This window comes from Pinus tabuliformis, chromosome X, assembly GCF_031772625.1.
Source record: "Pinus tabuliformis cultivar Carrire ecotype Pingquan chromosome X, CPIR1, whole genome shotgun sequence".
NCBI lineage: Eukaryota > Viridiplantae > Streptophyta > Pinopsida > Pinales > Pinaceae > Pinus > Pinus tabuliformis.
Window position 1 is genome coordinate 1,140,148,372 of NC_142308.1, and position 20,117 is coordinate 1,140,168,488.

Sequence of the window (20,117 nt, forward strand, 5' to 3'; positions counted from 1 at the left end):
TGATCCTCCATGTTGTCACTGTACACCACTATATCGTCCAAGTACACTACTACGAACAAATCCAAGTATGGTCGTAGGACATCATTCATCAAAGTGCAAGACGCAGCAGGAGCATTACACAACTCGAATGGCATAACAAGGAACTCAAAGCTACCATACCTTGTTACTATCGTTGTCTTCTTCTCGTCTCCTTCAGCTATCCGCACCTGATAATACCCATGCCTCAAGTCCAGCTTGGAAAACACTCGGGCTTTCGCAAGCTTGTCAAAGCAATCAACAGCTAATGGCAAAGGATACCTGTTCCTTACCGTCTGCTTTTTCAATGCACGGTAATCACAGCACATCCGTAACTCACTCGAATCCTTCTTCCACTGGAACAATACCGGAGCTCCATAAGGGGACCTTGAAGGTCTAATGAAACCTGCATCAGCTAACTCCTTTAGCTGTCGTTTCAATTCCTCCAACTCAAGTCCTGACAACTGATAAGGTGCTTTAGCCGGGGGTTGCTTTCCTGGCTCAAGCTCAATGCTATGGTCCACTGCACGCCTTCGTGGAAGTTTCTTTGGTAGCTCAAAAGGCATCAAATCCACATATTTGGTCAGCACCTTAGAAATCTCGGCTGGAACAGGAGTCCCCACTCCATCACCTTCGACTCCTTTGAACATCACCGCATATGTCTCCATATCTGATTCCTTCATAGCCTTCTCCAAACTTAGTGTAGAAACATGCTACACCTTGACTTCCCTCCTTTGCCTATGAGTGGGCAAAGTCCAAGTTTGTGACTGTCCAACTAGCACCACCTCATCACAGAAGGGGACAACAATAGCCCTGTTGCCCTTCAAGAAATCTTGTTCGAGTATCATATCGAAGTCGTTCATCTCCATCACTATGAAGTCCAACTGACCCTTCTATTCTTTTATCTGCACAGGCACTTCGTGTGCCAAACCCGCCACTTTAGCTCTAGAGTTCACTGCCTTGACTTCCATATTCGATGGGAAGATCATTAGTCCAACCTCTTTCACCAACTGTGTCGTCATGAAGTTATAAGTGGCCCCGTGTCCACCAGAGCTTGAATGGTCTTGCCATGAACCATCAAGTCCACGAAACCCAGACTGTTCATCCATGATTTCTCCATAACTTTTCCCTACATACATGTCTGTTCTCTGCATTCATCATCAAGCAACGACTTCACCACCTATGAACCTACTCTGATACCAACTGTCACGCCCCCAATTCTTTTTTCCTTAAATTGGCCGAGTGTGGCACTGCCTAAGTAACCAACATCTTTCATTGTTAACTTACTTTGCGAACTACGCCTTAAAATTCATCATAAACATGAATAATTATATTAATGTGCAGAAACCATTAATAACAACATGATAGAACAACCATGAACACATCATATGCAAGAGAATGCTTTTATTATATATATATGAAGATTTTGTACAATGACCGGGAGCTAGGCTCTACTGGTGTTTCACCCGAGTTGGGTGCCCACCCGTGTAAGAGCGCACGGTGGTCTCACATCAACCCCAAACCAAAATACAATACACAATCGAACACAAGTTTTCCTTTTCCCAAATGGGCGGGCGCACCCATGCACAACCCACACCAACCGCAATCCAAAACCTGTTCCACGTCCAGCGGGCGGGTGCCTTAGAACGCCCTCCACCAGCACCTTCAACCGCCCTTACAACCTTCCTGCAGCCCGTGTACACCGCCTGGCAAGCGGGCGCATCCCTTGCACCTTTGCTGCGGCATTTACTTGCTTGCACCTCTTGTTTAAGCGATAGAAGATGAGCGATGATCGATGGCCAAAATGCCACACACCTTCGCTTGTTTATACTCCTCCTTCACGTGGCAGTCATGCCCTCGGCCGACCCTTCCACAACCTCCAACCAATGCGTCCTCAGACACAAACGATGCTAACACATGGTCGGCTTGCCCTTTGTTTGTCACGCTCCATGGTCAGCTCGTTCGGCAAGTCCTCCAACTCGCCATATAAACCCACGAACGCCAATTCATCCGCACATGTGCCTTGCCTTTGGTCGCTCGCGGTTCTTCGTTCATGCCTTAGTTGCATCTCATGGAGGAAGGAGCACGCGCCCGGTCGCTCATGAGCCGCAGTTTGTTACAGTACTTCTTGAGATCATAAGCGGGCGTAGAAACGTCAATAAAAATGGGGATTTGGACAACTAGTATTTTCCTTCCATTGCTTTTAACAAAACGAGGGAAGATAAAAAGGAAGAATTAATCGAGAGTGGATTGGAATTGCAAAGGCCTGAGGGTTTTGACGAGGCATGTAGGTTGACAAAGACGGCATTGTGGTGTATTCAAAGCAATTCGGCGCTGAGACCTTCAATGGGAGCAGTTGTGTGAATATTAGAGGGGGACTTGGAGAGAAAGGATCCTCCATTAGACTGCACGCTTCCTTTTGCCCCATCCGTTGTTTATTTGAGGCCCGTCAGCGAAACCACTCAATCCATTACTCAATCCATTTCTGAGTAAATGGATACAGGTGTGCCCTGTGAATGTAGCCAAAGAGGTTGCTCAATTTGGGAATGGAGTTGCCAGAGCTTTTCAAGCTGAAAGCAGAGTCTCCCTAGGGTTTACTCATGGAGACTGTGATATTCACTTTATATTAGTTTTGGTATATATATTACTATTTTGAAATTTTATATAGGTATATATTTATTATGTACTTTATACTTTTATTATAAAAAAAATGTTATATTCATATGAGTCGTTTTCGTACGGTATCGGTAAGTTATAATATTGGTTTACTTTATTGTATTAAAAAATTTATTTACAAATTTAAAATAAAATTATAATTTAGTTTATTTATATGTTTTTTTTTAATCTTATATAATGTAATATATAGAGTATATGTTTTGATATTTAAAGCATTTATTAACTATTTAATCTTTATAAGTATATTAGTTAATGAAATAATTAAATTTCTTAGTAAATAAGAAAAGCGGAGATTCACACATAAGAATGTAAATTTTAGAATGAATGATATATATATATATATATATATAGATATTAATTTACATCGATGATGATGATGATGATGATGAATCCCTCTAAATCCATCTAATATTTTATTTCTATGATAAATCCGTCTAAATCCATCTAGAGGAATCAAATCTCTTGAGATGCAAACATCTTTTAGAGTGAAAAGAGATTTGATCTTACTCAACTTGGTAGATCAAGAGTTAAGATGGATCTATGCTGTAATATAAATATAGTTGACATTGAAATATTTTATTTATAAATCATTTAATTATTTTTATTATAAATATTTTATAAATACTACATATCAAATCAATATTAAACATTGAAAGAATTACAAATATTCCTCATACATTGAATTAGAAAATAGCTATTAATAGAATAAGAATTTTCTCAATCTTTCTATCTATATATGTTTCATGCTAAAATCTTTTACTGAATATAGATATTGAAATATTTTATTTCTAAGTTACATTAACCTTTATTTATAAATTCTAATGCTGAAGGAAATAAAGATTAAATTATAAATTATAAACTCTGATTGTAAAGGAAATAAAGATTAAATTATAAGCTATAAATTTTCATTATAAAGGAAATAAAGATTAAATTGTAAATTGCAAATTCTCATTGTAAATTATAATTCTCATAAACTATAAATTGTACTTGTAAAGGAAATAAAGTTTAAAGTTTAAATTCTAATTCTAAAATAAAAATTAAATTGTAAATTCTCATTCTAAATTATAATTCTCATAAACTATAAATTCTAATTGTAAAGGAAATAAAGATTAAACTCTAAATTCTAATTCTAAAAGAAATTAGTATGAGATGTAAATGTAGTGAAAAAACTAAACTATAAAGAAAAGAATAATTGAAGGAAAACTTCATTTAGGGATGGCTACAATGCCAGCAGCCAAAAACAATATTTTTATTGTTAACATATTTTCGTTTTCAATATTACATGACAATTGAATGTAGAATGAATAAGACATTATATAATATCAATACTATTATGTTTACATGGTATTTATCAACACTAGTTAAGAAATTACATGTATCTAGATTTTTAATTTTCAATTATTTTCTCAAATATAAAATTAAAGTGAAAATTGACATATTTTATTTATTACCAACATTGATTTTTTTGTTATTACTATCAGACTTGAGGATTCAATATTGACAATGATGGATCATTTTTTATTTGGCATCCACAACATATATATAGCAGTGCTTTCTCCATATTTATGTGCCAATGTGTTTATGTGATGTTATTGTTGCTTTATATGTTTAAATAATATATATATATATATATATATATATATATATATATATATATATATATATATATATGTATGTATATATATATATATATATATATATATATATATATATATATATATATATATATATATATATATATATATATATTAGTAATTTTTTATGTTTGCTGATTTTTTGCCCATTCTAATGTTGTCAACATTGCTTGGAAGTGGGCAGTAACAATTGGGAAAAAACTCCATGCTCTGAAACTCCTATTAAAACTGACTATAGAGAAGGAAAATGGTGTAGAAATTTGAAGAAAATGTTGCTTGATGCTGATACAGAAATTTCACCTCATTCTTTAGGCTCCTCAAATCAATTACCTGCACCTCTTTGCTACTATCAGACTATAGAAATATGCGAATTATGGCCAACATAGATGCAGGGGAACCACTTTTGCATATAGGATTCTTTACTATACAAACAATATCTATAAAAATGGGGAGGTTCACCAGGGCACTACTACGATGAAGTAAATGGAACATAAGCAAGAAAGAAGCATGACTATTACTTCTACTGCAACTGCACGTGCATTGAATGATTAGCATATAAACATTATTGATATTCTGGATTGGAATTGGAGCATCCTCTTAGAGTTCTTGACAATTCTATCTGTCTATTTCACAGTGGTGCTGGTGCTGAGTCACAGTTAGAGAAAGTATGGGGGCAAGCAGATAAGTATGGTGTTCTTAGATTTATCTCTGTCAACCAAATGGATCTACTTGGAGCAAACTTTTAGAGAACAAGAACATGATAATAACAAACCTAGGGGCAAAACCTTTTGCTCTGCAAATTCCAGTTGGGGCAAAGGACTACTATCAGGGACATGTTAGAATAAGCATCATTAATGCTGTACATACATCATTAACCAATTGTATGTATGTCCTACATATTGTCTTTCAAAGAAATGCATTTGGGTTTGTAGAAATAAGTAGATAAATCAATTCAAATCTCAAAGATAAGCATATTTTAAAAATTATGTTTTCTTGGGGTCCTTAATAAATATAGTTAAAGTCTATAAGCACTTTTTTAAGGCATTACAACACACCTCAGTAACTAATTTAATCATTTGCACATTTCTTGTCTTTTGGTGAGCGCGTTGGGACTTTTACAAAAGTTGTCCTATTTTTTCGAACACAGAAAGGATCAAAGAACTAGATGTATTTGTTGTTTTTCTTTGCTTGTTTAAAACTTTTGAACAATTGATATCGTTCGACGTTTATGTAAATTGAAGTTATATCATAAGCCCTTAACAAGAGAAGAAATTTATAAAAATATGCTTTAACATTCAGATAAGGAATTAGTGAATGGGGACAATTATTCTCCCCATCCTAATTCAATTTAATTTTCTTATAAAAAAATATCAAATAATAAATTATAGTCATGAAAACTAGGTCATTGGCGTCATTTTAGAAGAATTTTGGTTGAAAACTAGTCTCTGATAGATAGAATTCCCCCTTTTTATAGCTCTTGTTACAAAAGAGAAACTTCCAAAATTCAATTTCCTTTTTTAGCATGCAAAGTATGTTTCAAAAGTAAAATCAATTAGAAACAAATAGCAGCAACTTCCATAGTATAAAAAGATTTCTATCTCGAGGTATCACATACTATTCAAGGATGCCAAGGAATAGGTCAAAAGATGAGATCATTGTCATAAAATGGAAAGATTGATTCAATAAGATGTCTCTACAACCTTAGGTACTCATAGAGCCATATGAAAAATGGACTTTAAACTTTGTAGGGAAAATTGCTCCAATAAACCAATGAAAAATGTCAGACCAGGTAGTAACTCCTCAACCAAAATTGATTCGTATATCTTATTCCTTCAGGTAGGTCTTCATTATATACATGAGGGAGAGACTGTTCACTTCATCTCCCGATGACTGTTCATATTACTTATTTATTTATTTACATTATATTCACCCAATCCTGATGATTAGGTGTCAACATTCCCCCCCTTAATCTGAAGGGATGTTGGTGAGTCCAAGCATCATTCTGAATCGTTCAAGCTTTTCTCTTCCAAGCGCTTTGGTGAAGATGTCTGCAATTTTCTCATTAGTGGAACAATGACGGAGATGGATTGTTTTGGCCTCAAGATGATGTCGAATCAAATGATATTTAGTATTGATGTGCTTCGTTTGATCATGGAACTTTGGGTTCTTGGCCAAATTTATTGCTGAGGTATTGTCAATCATGAGTGGAGTTGATTGTACTTGTTTTACCTGCAAATCTTCAAGAATTTTTCTGAGCCACACAATTTCTTTTGTTGCTTCAGCTGCTTCCATGTATTCTGCTTCGGTTGTGGAATCTGCTAGAATTGATTGTTTGTGTGATCTCCAGGAGACAGCTCCTGATCCAAGACTCATAGCATATCCTGAAGTAGATACCCCAGTTTCTTTATCTCCATCGAAGTCTGAATCAGAGTATCCAATCAAGCTGAAGTCGTCCACCTGTGTATACTTGATTCCAAAGTCTTGAGTTCCCTTCAAGTACCTTAGAACTCTTTTTGCAGCAGACCAATGTCCCTCACAAGGCTTTTGCATAAACCTAGAGAGGATTCCAACAGCAAATGAAATGTCTGGTCTGGTAGTAGTTAGGTAGTTGAGACTTCCTACAAGCTGTCTATACTTTGTTGCATCCTCAAATTCTTTTCCTTCAATAGATGTGAGATTTAAGTTTTGTTCCATTAGAATAGTAAGAGGATTGCATTCTGTCATGCCAAACCTGTTCAACAGATCTCCAATGTATTTCTTTTGAGAAAGAAATATGGACTTCGGATGTAGGGTTACTTCAATACCAAGATAGTAGTGAACATAGCCCAAATCAGTCATTTCAAAACTTTTCCCCAATTCCTTCTTTATGGATGCAATGTAGCTTTCATTGTTCCCTGTCATCAAAAGATCATCTACATATACCACAAGATATACAACTATTTTGCCAACTTTCTTGACAAATAAAGTTGCATCATCAAGATCATAATGTTTGAAATTGAGTTTTAGAAGATGCTTAGTTAGTTTTTTCATACCAGGCTCATGGTGCTTGTTTGAGGCCATACAAGGACTTCACAAGTTTGCATACTTTATGTTCATGTCCTTTCACAGCAAATCCTTCAGGCTAGGACATAAAAGCATTCTCTTTTAGATCTCCATTCAAGAAGGCAGTTTTTACATCCATTTGATGGACTTTCCAACTGTTTTGAACTACTAGGGAAAAGAGTGTCCAGATGGTAGCCCATTTTGCTGTGGGGGGAAAAGTCTCCTCATAATCAACCCCTTCCTTCTGTGCAAAACCTTTTGCCACAAGCCTAGCTTTGTGCTTGTCAAGTGAGCCATCAGCTTTATACTTGTTCTTGTAGACCCACTTGCAGCCAATTGGTTTGGTTCCTAATGGAGGATCAACCAGCTTCCAAGTGTCATTCTTTATGAGGGCATCATACTCCTTTTGCATCGCTTCTTTCCATTCATCATGAGAAGCAGCTTCTTTGAAGGAAGTTGGTTCAAAATCTGTAGTCAAGTTCAATTCACAATCATAAGAAACATCCATATCAACAGGTGAATTAGAGTCATCTACATCACCTCCATTTTGCTGGTTTGAATTTCTAGTTCCTGTCTTTCCAACTTCATCAGGATGAACACTTTCAAGTGTCTTTGTCAGCCACTTTGGGGGACCTTTCTCAGATGGTCTAGACTACTCCATTGATTGAGTTCGGACAGAATCAAGGTTGAGTCTCCTAATTCTATCAATCACATCACTTAAAGCATCATCTTTTGTTGGAGTTTCATGCGGGGGAGAGTGTTCTTCAGAAGAAGATTCCACATGTTGATCTAGTATAGGAATCCCCCCCTCAAGATGTGGAATCTGATTATCAAATTCTTGAAATGATTTTGCATTTGCGAATCTATCCAAGCGATCAAGTTGCCGCTCAACAACATTGTCAGTTTTGGATGATTCAAGAAAAATTACAACTCTAGATACAACAAACTTTTTATTTACTTTTTCATAGAGATGATATGCTTTGGAGGTGTTTGAATACCCCAGGAAGATACACTTACGACTTTTAGCACCAAGTTTGTTTCTATGTACCTTTGGTATCAAGGAATAATAGGTGGAACCAAAGACCCTGAGATGCTTTACCGAAGGAACATGTCCATACCACATTTCATATGGAGTCTTGTTTCTAATAGCATTAGATGGACATCTATTCTTTATATATGTAGCACATAGAACAGCATCAGCCCAAAACATTATCTTTACATTTTTGAAGAGCATGGATCGTACCATATTTAAGATTCTCCTATTCATTCTTTCAGCTACACCATTCTGTTGGGGATTATAAGGCACAGTTGTTTGATGTTTGATCCCATGTTGGCGAAGATAGTTTTCAAATTCATTTGATGTGTACTCTTTTCCATTATCAGTGCGAATAGACCCAATATGAGATTGTGCGTCATTTTCAATCCATTTATGAAAGTTCTTGAATATTTGAAAAGCATCAGATTTTTTCTTCAATAAATAAACCCAACACATTCTGGTGTAGTCATCAATAAATTTCATCATATATTTATTTCCATTTGCAGAAGGAACAGGCATTGGATCACATAAATCTGAATCAATGAGTTCAAGTTTTCTATGTGCTCTTGAATGTGAATCATGAAAAAACTGTTTGATATGCTTTCCTAGAATGCAAGCATCACATTGCTTAAGTTTCCTAGGAATTGTAGGTGAACCAGCAACACCATTTTTCTTCAACAAGCGGAGGCTATCATAGTTCAAATGTCCAAATATAGCATGCCATAATAAACTTGATGGAAGAATACCTTATTCATGATGAGAATTGTATGAGAAATGTTATGCACGAGCAGAGGTTCCTTGCAGCTTGAGAAGCCTTTCTTCTTTTATTCCCCTCATGACAAGTGAGTGGTCAAATGATTTTCTCACCTCAAGCTTGCCATCAATCATATGAATGGAGTGACCTTGCTGGCGGATGTGAACCAAGGACAGCAAGTTTCTCTTCAGCTATGGGAGATATAGAACATGGTGCACAAGAAAGTTTTTCACGAGTTTTTTAGGAGTTTTCTTTACTGCAACTTTTTGGACTTTCCGATGCCCGAATCCAATGGAAACAATTGAGGTCTGTTGGCTAGTTGAATTGTTTATTGATTAAACAATCAAGTACCACATTAATTTGTCAACCTGGGAAAGTCTTTTATTTCAAAAGGCTACCGCGTACTGTATGTACTTAACTCTAAAAGCATTAAAAAGCTATAGTATACATGATTCTCACGCTATGTTATAACAGTGCATTGCAAAGATAAAATGAAAGCAGTTAACTAAGATTACAAATCTGAAAAGAAAAGTGATGGATGCTCTGTTAGCAGAGGATCAGGACCTTATCCTCCAGGTAAGGACGTTCAGCACCTGCCCCTGTAACCAGATTGCTAATACACACTGAAATTCTAATTCACCGGTGAAATATTCTTTTACAGCTTCAAACGATTAACAAAATAGAGTACCAGCAAAAATGAAATTATCAGAGGTAATGCTACAAAATCCAAAACAGAGTACCAGCAAAAATAAATTACCAAGCACACTTACACACTTGACAGAAAATAAATGGGTGAATCTTCTGAAAAGGTGGGCCCTGTCCCTCTCACAAGATTCCCCAGAACACAAATGCTGGATTAGGTGCTCAGAACAATTTTCTATTCATCTGCCAAAAAGATCCAGTTACAATAAAAGTTCAGACTTTGTTGTTTGTCTCTCAAAACTTTCCTTACAGTTTGTTTTTATCCCCCCCTTCTCTAATGTAGATGTCTCCTCTTTATAGAGGAGACATCTATTAAAATAGACTGTCATAGTTCATTCAGTTAAACCTTTCTGTCAAAAATAAGAAATCCATCCTTGTTACAGGATGCTGTTACAACAGTGTGACAGTGTATTCTTTCTTGGGTCTCTTACTGTTACACAGCTGGTAACCGAACTTCGACCGTCTTCTTGGAATCCTCGCACTATCCTTTGCCGCTTCCCCATGGTTGCTGATTTAGTAAACCCATGCTGTTCCTGGTATTTTAGCAATTGTAACTGTGTTTTACCCTTTTTGGACAGTTGCTGATCATGCTGCGTCAGCATGGAATTCTGGCAATCTTCTGATAGTTGTCGTTTGTTATTTCCGGTATTCCAGTTGTTTGCAAAATAACATTTCCCTGCTTTAGATAGTTGCGGTTGCTGGTGCTGTAGCAACTGCGTAGTTGCTGTTTCTGGTGTTGCAGCAACTGCGTAGTTGTTATTTCCGGTGTTGCAGCAACTATGAATTATAATTTTTGCAGTCTTTAGACAGTTCAATGGTTACTTAGCAACTTAGTTAGTTTTTCCAAAGATAAATATAAAGATAACATGAATATGTAATGAACAATTAAACACATAGTCATGCAGAGAGTTACTTCATACCTTGGGGTGATTAGGTCATTATGTAATCAAAGCTTTCAAAAAAAGGGTAATATTATAACAAAAATACAAGGTCAAAATGGTCAATTCGAAGTCCTAACATCCCCCCCAACTGAAGAGATTGCATGTCCTCATGCAATGCTTACTCTGAATCTGAGTCGGAGTATTGGGATGAACAGTGTAAATTACTGAGACAATAGCTATAGAAAGTGGCATCAAACTTGTCTTTGAACCCACAGACAGTCTGTATTTGCCTCCATGCTGCCGCCTCTTTTTTCTTTGATAATCCAAACTGACCCTTGTATTGCTGACCAAATAACCATAGAAGTGGAAATTTAAATCTGTAGCCAATCCAATTCTCAGCACATTGTTCCATACATCTAACATAGTAAGGTACCCTTGAAATTGCTGCTTGTAAATTGGGTGGATTATAAGGATGATACTCTTGCCTTTCCTTGGGACAGTTTTCCCAAAATAGGTTGTTAGCCTTAATAGCCAAGGGTGCCTTGGTTCTCACATAATGTTGGCAATCTCGCAGGACCACTGCTTGTAGTTGCCTGACGTGATCCTTCATTTCAGGGTCACTTAACATTCTTTGGTGCTGTGCAATGAAAGTGGCTGCATTTTGAGGTTCAGCCCTGATCCACAGAAGGCAATTCTGTTCATTATGTTGTGCTGAGATAAAGGCGTTTTGCCATGTGAGTTGGTTGGCTAAAAAGGAAATGAAAGCTCTGAGCTGTATGTCGCCAACAACAGGTAGTATATTCATGTTTCTCTCTTCGGACATGGCTTCATTGTGGAGATAAAGCTCGCACAACAAATTCTGATCATTTTTGGGTGCCTCTGCAAAGGTTTTCATAAATTGTTCTGATGTAACCACCTGATGAGGTCTACCTTCTCTAACTGCCTTTATCTGTAAGAATGTCAGTCGTTCCCTTAAAAATGTTGCATAGTTGAAAGAGGGTTTCCTTGTGGCCAGTATTCTTTGGAGCAACTCAAACATCTGGGACAGTCTAGCCTTTAGTTCCTTAATTTCTTTGTACTGAGCTCTAGACTGCTCCAGTGCTTCCCAGTTCTTATATGCATAATTGAACCAGATCCCCTTTTGCTGTTGGAATGCTTTGCCTTGTGACAACTCATATTCTCTCCACCATTTTCCTTTTAATTCTTGAAAACTAGCGGTCTCTGTGCATGCATCACTAACAGAGGGAGGTTCTGTTTGTGTAAAGGCATCAATAAATATTTTATGCTCTGTGATAATTGGAGTAAGCCGGGATGATCCGATGTCTTCCTTTCCATTTCCAGCTACTGTTTCTTCTATAATAATTTGGGTGGGCCGGGGTGATTTTACGTTTTCTTCATTCTGTACTGATTCCTGCGTAACTGCTTCTTCTTCTTGTTCCATTTGGGTAGGCCGGGGTGAATTTATGTCTTCTTCTCCATTTCCTTCTGATTCCTGTGTTACAACCAATACCTCTTTCTCTTTTTTCATATCAGTTTGGGTAGGCCGTGGTGTCTTTATATCTTCTCCTTCATTTTCTGTTGATTCCTGTGTTACAACCAATCCTTCTAGTTCTTTCTTCACACTTTTTAGAGATCCTGCTGGTTCTTGTGTTACAACAGGTTGTTCTGTTTTCACCTGTATAGTTTTTGGAGAACTTGCTGGTTCTTGTGTTTCAGCAAGTTCTTCTGTTTGCTCCTGTGCAGTTTCTGGAGAACCTGCTGGTTCTTGTGTGACAGCAGGTTCTTCTGTCTGCTCCTGCACCTTTTCTGGAGAGCCTGCTGGTTCTTGTGTGACAGCAGGTTCTTCTGTCTGCTCCTGCACCTTTTCTGGAGAGCCTGCTGGTTCTTGTGTGACAGCAGGTTCTTCTATCTGCTCCTGCACCTTTTCTGGAGAGCCTGCTGGTTCTTGTGTGACAGTAGGTTCTTCTATTTCAGCAAAGGGTTGTGGTGTTTCTGTTTTTGCTTCTGTAGTTTGTGTAACAACAGGTTCTTTTGTTTCAACCACAACAGCAGAGACTTCAGTCATTGGTTCTGCAACTATCTTGTATCCTGCTTGAGTGTATATCTCACCACAGTTGGCACATATGTATTCGCTCTCTTTACTCTTCTCTGCTGCAGATGCTACTCGTGCTAAAACGTGCAGGCTAAATTCCTTTTGATAGGCTTCCTTGACCCTTATTATTTCCTCCTGGTAATCCTGAATTTGGGATTTCAGAAATTCAATTTCTTCCTGCAGGGCAGATATGGTAGGCTGATCTTGTGGAGCGGCAGATTCCAGTGGGGGCAAAGGTTGTGTTTCGTCATTTTTATCACTTATATCCCCAACAAGTGGTTCTTGTGTGTCACCTGGGGTAGTGGTTGTTTCTTGTGTTGCAGCCACTAGAGGTGATGTTACATCAACGGGAAAAGATGTTGCAGCAACAGGAAGTGGTGTTGCAGCAATGGTAAAGTGGTGTTGCAGCAACGGGGATTGGTGTTGCAGCAACAGGAAATGGTGTTGCAGCAACGGGAAATGGTGTTGCAGCAATAGGGCTCCCAAGTCCGCAAAGTGATTCCTTTGAAGCTTTTGTTCTCAGCTATTTTCCAAAGCTAAAATCTGCAAAATACTGAAATGTAATATAGCAACCCTTGGCAGGGATTATTAGTTAAAAAAAAGACTATCTAATCTAAAAATGCATAAATAAACAGAAATTTAAGTGCTTTGAGGGACAGCAAGTTCCCCTAGGGAAGCATAGTGTTTATTTTCCATGCAAGTGGCTTTAAAATCTTATTTAGAAACAGGCCGCTAATATAAACGGAGTCAATACCCATTCACTAGTAGTGGTGTTCTGCTTCCATCAATTGTTAAAAGTCTGACTGTCCCATTTGGAAAAACAACATCCACTTCATAAGGCCCTAACCACCTTGTTCTTAACTTACCTTGGAAATTCTCGAAATGGGAATCATAGAGTAGAGCCCAGTTACCTTTCTAAAACTGCTTTTGCTTGATGGTTCTATCATGCCACCTACTTCTTTGTTGCTATATCATGGTTGTTTGATGGATGGCATCCAGTCTCTTCTCGTCCAATTCTTGAAGCTGCTGCAACCTGGCTGTCTGTGCATCAGTCAAGTCAAGATTAACAGCTAAAGCAGTTCTTAAAGTTTTAATTTCAAATTCTACAGGGAAAACAACATTTTTTCCAAAAACTAATTCATACGGTGAAAAGTTTGTAGTATTCCTCCAAGTAGTTCGATAAGCCCATAATGCCTCAGGCAACCTTTGAAACCAGTCCCTCCTATTCTCCTTTATCGTTTTTGTCAAAATGGCTTCTATGACTTTATTGGTGCTTTCTACCTGCCCATTTGCTTCGGGGTGATAAGGTGTAGTCATTTTGTGCTTAATATGATATTTCTGAAGTGTGTCTTTGAAGCCATGAGAGTTGAAAGGAGGTCCTCCATTTGTGACTAATTCTCTAGGCAATCCAAATCTAACAAAGATCTCTTCAAATAAAAATGTTAGTACTGCTTCTTCATTAGCTTTAAGGAGTGCCTTAGCCTCTACCCATTTAGTCATATAATCTTTGCATACTAATATGTACACTCTTTGATTGGATGGAGGATTAATGGGACCTATAAAATCTAATGCCCATCTCTCAAAAGGTTCAAGAATTACTTGGGGATTGAGTGGCATTTCATCCCTGTGATTAGGCTGGCCCATTCTTTGACAGCTATCACAGGCCTTCACATATTTCCTTGCATCTTTGAAGAGTGGGGGCCAATAATAACCCATTCTGAGTACCTTGTGTGCTATTCTTTTGTCTGCAAAATGCCCTCCACAAGGTCCATCGTGACAAGCTTTTAATACATCATAAATTTCATCTTCACCAATGCATCTCCAGATTTCCTGATCAATTCCTGTGTGGAAAAGACACCCGCTTATCTAGCTGTACCTAGCACTTTGCTGGATGATCTTTCTTTTTTCCCTGTGTGATAGGTGTGACGGAAATTTTCCTGCAACTAAATAGTTGGCAATGTCTGCATACCAAGGTGAGTGAGCAGATACTGCAAATAAATATTCATCAGGAAAAGAATCATCTACTGGATTATTTTCATCAGTTTTTAATCGAGAAAGGAAATCAGCAACTACATTTTCTTTTCCTGGCCTATCTACAATTGTGATGTCAAATTCTTGTAATAATAATAACCATCTGGTGACTCGCGCATTTGTAACTGATTTATTCATTAAATACTTAATGGCCAAGTGATCAGTATGCACAAATGTAGTGTAGCCAGTAATATAATGTCGAAATTTATTGATAGCATAAATGACTGCTAGGAATTCCTTCTCAGTGACTGTGTAATTCAGTTCAGCTGGTGTCATATTCTTACTGATAAAATAAATGGCATAGGGAAGACTATTTTCTTCCTGGCCTAAGACAGCTCCAATTGCAGTATCTGAGGCATCAGAGGATATATGAAAGGGTAGTGCCCAATCAGGTCCTCTCAAAATGGGAGCTGTGGACAACTGATGTTTAAGTTCATTAAATGCTTTTTCACAATCATCAGTCCACTTAAATTCAACATTCTTTGTTAATAACACAAATAGAGGAGAAGCTATTTTGGAAAAATTCTTAATAAATTTTCTATAGTATCCAACATGTCCTAAAAAGCTTCTTACATCAGTTTGTGTTTTGGGGATAGGGAGGGTCTGAATTACCTGTATTTTGGCTGGATCGACTTGAATTCCTAGGAATGAGATGAAGTGACCCAATACAATACCTTGATTCATCATCATATGACATTTTTCAGTGCTTAAGGCAAGGTGTGCTTCTATACATCGCTTAAGTACTTTTTCAAGATTCTGCAGTGCATCTTCAAAAGTCACTCCATAAGGAGTAAAGTCATCCATAAATATTTCTAATGAATCATTTAGCATATCAGAAAAAATCCCTATCACTGCTCTTTGAAATGTTGCTGGAGCATTACATAGCCCAAATGGAAGTACCCTGTAAGCAAATGTCCCCCATGGGCTAGTAAACGTGGTCTTGTCCTGGTCTTGGGGTGCAATCTTAATCTGATTATATCCACTAAACCCATCCAAGAATGAAAAGAATTTCTTACCTGTCAAATTATCTAATACCTGATCAATGAATGGTAAAGGGAAATGGTCCTTCTGGGTGGCTCTATTCAGAGCTCTGTAATCCACACATACTCTCCATTTGCCATTTTTCTTGGGTACAATTACAAGTGGGGAAACCCACTCACTATCAGATATAGGGTATATAAATCCTGCATTCAAGAGTTTTTGAAGTTCCTCCTTCACAATTTCCCTTAGATTGGGATTCATCCGCCGCTGGGGTTGACAGACTGGGCAGGATCCTTCTGTAATATAAATACGGTGAGTGCATAGCTCAGGAGAGATCCCCTTCATGTCTGTATAGTCCCATGCAAATGCTTTTTTATTTTCCCGGAGTAACTTTATTAACTGTTGTTTTTCATTATCAGTTAGGTTGGGATTTATATTTAATGCTTTTCCAGGCTCAATTTCTAATGTTGTACTTTTGGAAGGGCTGCCTACTGTTGTCTGAAATAAATTTTTATCTTTCAGGTTCTGCTGAGATTCAGATTCCAAGATTGCAGTGAAGTGATTATACGTTTCTGGGCTGACCGAAGAGGGTTCAGAAATGAAGCTGCTGATTAATTCATCTTCGGTAGAGTCTTTGAAAGTTAAAGCTTGTCCGATAGTCAAGATAGGTTGGGTTTCTTCATCCTCATAATCTACCCATACAGAATTGTCATTATTAATCATGGGTGTAGCATGAGGATAAAGGGTAAGTTGTTTGGTTTCCTGCCCATTAGAAATGGTCATTGATCCTGATCTACAGCTGATGAAAGCATCTGCTGTAGCCAGCCAAGGTCTTCCTAGAATCAGCGGATGACCCCCCAACTTTGTTTTAGTTTGTAACACCATAAAGTCAGCTGGGTAATTCCAGGATTCTACGGAAATTATTAGATCTTCAATGACCCCTTCAAGTTTAATTGTAGAGCGATCAGCCAACTCTAGGATGGTTGGAGTTTCCCTAATAAAGTTTTTTAACTGAAGCAATTGTGCTGTTTCAAGTGTCATAATATTTATTGCAGCACCTAAATCTACTAGAACTTTAGAGACAAAGGTTTTTCCAACCTGGACTATTACTGTAGGGTGACCAGGGTCACCATATTTCACAGGAGGATCTTTTTCTGTCATTAAAGCAGTCAGTTCTCCCATCACATGAACTGTGAGGGGGTCCTTAGCTTTTCTTCCAGGTTTTTTTATACAGATATCTCTAACAGTCCTAGCATAAATGGGAACATCTCTTATTGCTTGCAACAATGGGATTTTAACATATAAATTCTGTAGTTCACCTAAAAGGTTAAAAGCAGGTTGCTCAAGTGTTTTAGTGAGAGCCAGACGTTCAGGGAATGTCGGATCTGCTGTTTGATCATTGTTGTTAGATGCTGATTCGACTGTTTCAGCATTATTGTTAGCTGGTTTTTCTTTTCTAACTTCCTCTTTATCAGAGTCAGTGATGTCATCAATGATGGGTTCAACAATTCTCCCTCAGCGAAGATGGATATCGTTACATTGCATGGGGGAGACAGGCTGATTTTGAATATTAATTACTTGCAGGGCTTTATTGTTATTTGGGTTAGGGTTGGGTTGCACAGGCAGCCGCAGTCTAATTGCCTGGTTATTTGGAGGTGTATTGGATGGTAAGGAAAGAGACTGTTGATGCTGAGGAAATGACATCTGTTGGCCTGCCCAGTTCGGATTCCATTGATTAAAATACGGTTGCTGGGGAGCCCAAGGATTCCATATGGTAGGATTAGGAAAAGGAAGATTTGGTTGCTGCATAGGTAGAAAATTCATTGTGTTAAAGGGTGGGCACTGCATTTGGTTCATGGGTGGGTAATTTGTTTGAAAAGGAGAATGATTATTCCAACGACTAAATGCTGTGTTAGAATTCATACCTTGTCTTTGTGGCCATTGCCTCCTCTGTGTCATCAGGTACACTGCTTCAGCCTCTTCTTCAGTTGACTGCAATGCTGCTTTAATTCCAGGCAGAGAGGGGCATTGCTGGGTCTCATGGTCCTTTTCGCATATCGTGTAGATTGGTACCTTATCTAGTGGGCATTCCCTGAGTGGGTGTTTTTCTCTGCATTTGAAACAAAAAATAGCTAGGGCAGCTTCTGCTTCTGCCTGTTTCTTCTTTACCTGCAGAGCATCAATTTGTGAAGCAAAAGAGCTTAACATCTCAGTTTTAAATTCTTCCAACAAATTACATATTTCGGCCCTTGTTGCTCCTCCACTTGCTAACTTCTGAACTCTTGAATATACACTGTCCCTGCTTTTTGATCTGCTTACTGCTCCTCTTGAACATCTCATGCAGAGATTGATAATTTCATCAAATGGTTCCTTGGAAATGTCCCCTTTTCCCAGCATGTTCAACATGTCCAAGCAGTCATCTCGTACCCCTTTCAGCAATATAGTTTTCAGAATATCTTTACTCATGTTAGGGTGGTCAGACCGCTGCAGATTATACTGCAGTCTTTCCACAAAATCTTCCAGATTCTCGTCCTCCTTCTGAACCATTTTAAACAATTCTTCCTTCCTTTCTCTTGTCCAACAGTAATCTTGATATTTGGCCAAAAAGATTTCTTTCATCTGATCCCAGGTAGTGATTTCCTGAGCTCCTAAGCTCATAAACCACCTTAATGCATTCCCTTTCAGTGTTGCTGGAAACAGTTTTAGTTTCTGATTAGGACTCACATAATCATAACTTCTACATAGTATATCGAATTCAAAGAGGAATTCATCCGGGTCTTCAGAGGATAACCCACGAAAATTGGGTAATGCTGAGAGTGGAATGTTCTTCATAGGGGTTGCTCCTCTCGGGAGCTCCCCAATAGGGAACTCCAAGGTAGAGAGTGAGTTTTCCCCCCTTCCTTTTGCTCTGTTATCCTCCATTGGTCTTTTTCCTGAATCGCTTACTTTATCTTCTGTATCTTCTGTCTTTTCAGGTCCTTCTACTGGTTCCTCAGTGTATTCTGGTACTTCCAGCTTCCTTTCAGGTCCCAGTACTTCCTCCGTCTGTCGATCTGTTTGTGAGGAATACTGGATGTGAGGTCTCCGGGAACTTGTCCTCTGTGATGTTTCGGCCTTTGAGATGATTTCGTCAATAAAGGTTTTTCTTCCTCCTCCGCCTTTGCCGCCTGTGAAATTAGGTTTCCTGTGTCCTCTCATGCACCTGTTATTCTTAAAAAGAAATCATTAATGCTTTTAGAAATCTCTAGTCGCCTTCCCCGGCAACAGCGCCAAAATGTTGGCTAGTTGAATTGTTTATTGATTAAACAATCAAGTACCACATTAATTTGTCAACCTGGGAAAGTCTTTTATTTCAAAGGCTACCGCGTACTGTATGTACTTAACTCTAAAAGCATTAAAAAGCTGTAGTATACATGATTCTCACGCTATGTTATAACAGTGCATTGCAAAGATAAAATGAAAGCAGTTAACTAAGATTACAAATCTGAAAAGAAAAGTGATGGATGCTCTGTTAGCAGAGGATCAGGACCCTATCCTCCAGGTAAGGACGTTCAGCACCTGCCCCTGTAACCAGATTGCTAATACACACTGCAATTCTAATTCACCGGTGAAGTATTCTTTTACAGCTTCAAACGATTAACAAAACAGAGTACCAGCAAAAAGGAAATTATCAGAGGTAATGCTACAGAATCCAAAACAGAGTACCAGCAAAAATAAATTACCAAACACACTTACACACTTGACTAAAAATAAATGGGTGAATCTTGTGAAGAAGGTGGGCCCTGTCCCTCTCACAAGATTCCCCAGAACACAAATGCTGGATTAGGTGCTCAGAACAATTTTCTATTCATCTGCCAAAAAGGTCCAGTTACGATAAAAGTTCAGACTTTGTTGTTTGTCTCTCAAAACTTTCCTTACAGTTTGTTTTTCTCCCCCCCTTCTCTAATGTAGACGTCTCCTCTTTATAGAGGAGACATCTATTACAATAGACTGTCATAGTTCATTCAGTTAAACCTTTTTGTCAAAAATAAGAAATCCATCCTTGTTACAGGATGCTGTTACAACAGTGTGACAGTGTATTCTTTCTTGGGTCTCTTACTGTTACACAGCTGGTAACCGAACTTTGACCGTCTTTTTGTAATCCTCGCACTATCCTTTGCCGCTTCCCCATGGTTGCTGATTTAGTAAACCCATGTTGTTCCTGGTATTTTAGCAACTGTAACTGTGTTTTACCCTTTTTGGACAGTTGTTGATCATGCTGCGTCAGCATGGA

At 38.0% G+C, this 20,117-nt stretch overlaps 1 pseudogene; it reads left to right on the forward strand.

Moving 5' to 3' along the window:
• Nucleotides 1–2,508: 2,508 nt before the first annotated feature.
• The window catches only part of LOC149143873 (putative receptor-like protein kinase At5g20050), a 32,831-nt pseudogene continuing 15,222 nt past the window's right edge, over nucleotides 2,509–20,117 (forward strand).